The sequence below is a fragment of the Trachymyrmex cornetzi genome, unplaced genomic scaffold (genome assembly GCF_001594075.2).
Source record: "Trachymyrmex cornetzi isolate Tcor2-1 unplaced genomic scaffold, Tcor1.1 scaffold715, whole genome shotgun sequence".
Lineage (NCBI taxonomy): Eukaryota > Metazoa > Arthropoda > Insecta > Hymenoptera > Formicidae > Trachymyrmex > Trachymyrmex cornetzi.
This window is the reverse complement of record NW_017300043.1, coordinates 11,545-14,215: the sequence shown is the minus strand read 5'-3', so window position 1 is coordinate 14,215 and position 2,671 is coordinate 11,545.

Here is a 2,671-nt window from a genome sequence, read left to right as displayed (position 1 = left end):
TTGTTTGTTACGTTGTAAATCTCTTTCGAATTTACGTTTGCGATTTTCGCAGCCACTTAATTTCTTTTTAAACATTTTAAACTAAAATGAAATTAGATAATTATTATTGAAAATAAAATTTTGAACAAACTTTATTTTACACGATAAAAAAATACTCACTTAAAGGTGTATGTGCACGGACTGCACGGTCACACTCAAACTTCAAGCAGTATTAAATACTCTAAAGTAAAAATTCTTTTTGAAACTGCTGAAATATTTCTTATTGTCAAAATTAATTGAGATATCAAAGTTGTTATACTGTGATGTACGTAATATTTATAATCATAAATCTAGAAATATTACTGTTAAGTCGATTTTTATGCACACCACATATCTTAGCAACAAACGATCCGATACTAACACGACTGAACGTGCTCGGCGTGCTCTTAACTAAGGCGCGTCTTCTTTTGTTTAGATGTTCAGAACTTTTAAAACGCATCAGACTATGCGCGCAATTCGCAATTCAAAAACAGTTGTGCAAAATTTAGGCCGGTATTCGTAGTTAGTTCTTATATTCAAGACCATCTTAAGTTCAGTCTTGAGGTATCACGAACCAATCAGAAGGCCGCATTAGTGTCTTAAGACATTACTTAAGACGGTCTTGAAATAAGAACCGAGTATGAATACCGACCTTACACTGCTTCGAAAATTCGACATGATATCTAATAAAAGAATTTATCTCTTAGAGACAAAAATATCACTAAACATTGTATATGTCTTTACACAGTAATTACTACTTGTGTAAAATACTTGTTAAATATTTTTTAAAAAAACTATATTTAACTTTTCAATTTGAAAAATTAAACAAAACAAAAATAAGAAAGTTACATTCGACTATTCACCGACGCGTATATCTCTACCTGAATTTCGTGGAACAATCATATTAAAAAAACGACAGATCGAACAACTGTATCTTGCACAAAAATTGATGGAGAGAGAAGAAAAGAAAAGCATTTTATAGAAAATTTTATAAGCTTTAATTTGGTAATACTCCAGATTAGGGAATTCCCTCCAATGACCTTGATCTTGACATATGTTGTCAAGGTCGTAACCTTGAGTAACCTCCAATAGGTTTTAGCCGTCTCTCGTTACTCGTTAAAAAGTTATTAAGAAGAAAAATTTGAAAAATGATGTCTTTTTTATTATATAGAACAAAAATTTTCTACTTTAAAATATATTTTACGACTGTCCATGCAAAGCGACTCCCATCCCACATTCCCTCCTGCTTAGGGACGCACGACTTCCATACGAAGCGACTCCTACCCCACCTCCCCCTGTTTAGGGGTGTACGACTTCCACATGAAACGACTATCTCCCTATCTCTCTCCTGCTTAGGGACACATGACTTCCACATGAAGCGACTCCCACCCTACTCCCCCCTTCTGATTAGGGGCGCACGACTTTCAGCGCTCCCACCCCATCTCCCCCCCCCTGCTTGAAGGCACACGACTTTCCATGTGAAGCGAATTCCACCTCGCCAAGTTGCTTCGCGTGGAAGTTGTGCGCTCCTAAGCAGGGGGAAGTGAGGTGGGAGTCGCTTCGCGTGAAAGTCGTAAGCCCCTGAAACAGGGGGAAGGGGTAAAAGTCGCTTCGCGTAATAAGTCATTACGTAAGCAAGGAAGGGTATAGAATAGTTTTTAATATTATATATATAGCAGAAATGAAACGTTATTTTTCAAACTTCTTTTATTAATAACTTTTTGACTAATAACGAGCAACAGCTAAAACTTGCTGGAGGCCACTCTGGATCATGATCTTGACAACGTATATCAAGGTCAAGGTGGAAGGTGGTTCCCTGGAATCAAGAGTATTATTATCAGTATATTTTACTTTTGACGTAAGTTCTTTAAAAACTGAGATATTTATAAAAAGTTACGGAGAACGCGTTTTTTTCCGAAAATGTTCAAAAAAAGGTAATTTATCTCGAAGTTATTTTTCCAAAAATAAATTTTGGAGAGTGATACATAACTATGATCGTATATAAATACATGTACACTTTGAGAAAAATGCGAATATTATTTTTTCCTATTCGATTATATATAATTCTGTAATTATAGATAAACTCATATTTATACGTAAATTGAGGGTTTCATATTATCTTTGAAACGCCATAGCTCGGAAACTATTAGTTGTATGAGGTTAAACATAAAAGCATTTTCAAACTAATTCCGTAAGCTATAAAACTGTTTATGTACATTTTTCACATACGTCACGATAAGTCACAAGCAAGTTATTCATTAAAATGTCGGTGTCGCTCATACACAGTAATAAGTCCTTCTGACGAGATTTTTTATCACTTTACAATTTTCATTAGTACTAGCTAATAACTAAAAAGTGACTCACTGTATCTGATACCGACTGGTCAACATATCAGGAACCGGTTTTTGAATTATTAGGTGTACAACTTAGTTTCCTTTGTAATTGTGGTGAGCGTCCCTATTTTCGGGATAATTAATTATATTATTAAAGTTTTTTGATAAATTAGTTTCTATATTCTTTAATTTGATATTTTTAACATCTCCCCTTTTTTCATTTTCTTTTCTTTCTTTTTATTTAATTCTGGCATTTAAATTCTCGATGTAGGGGAGCTCACCATGACAGGATAACTTTTACTTTATATATGTTAGTGTGT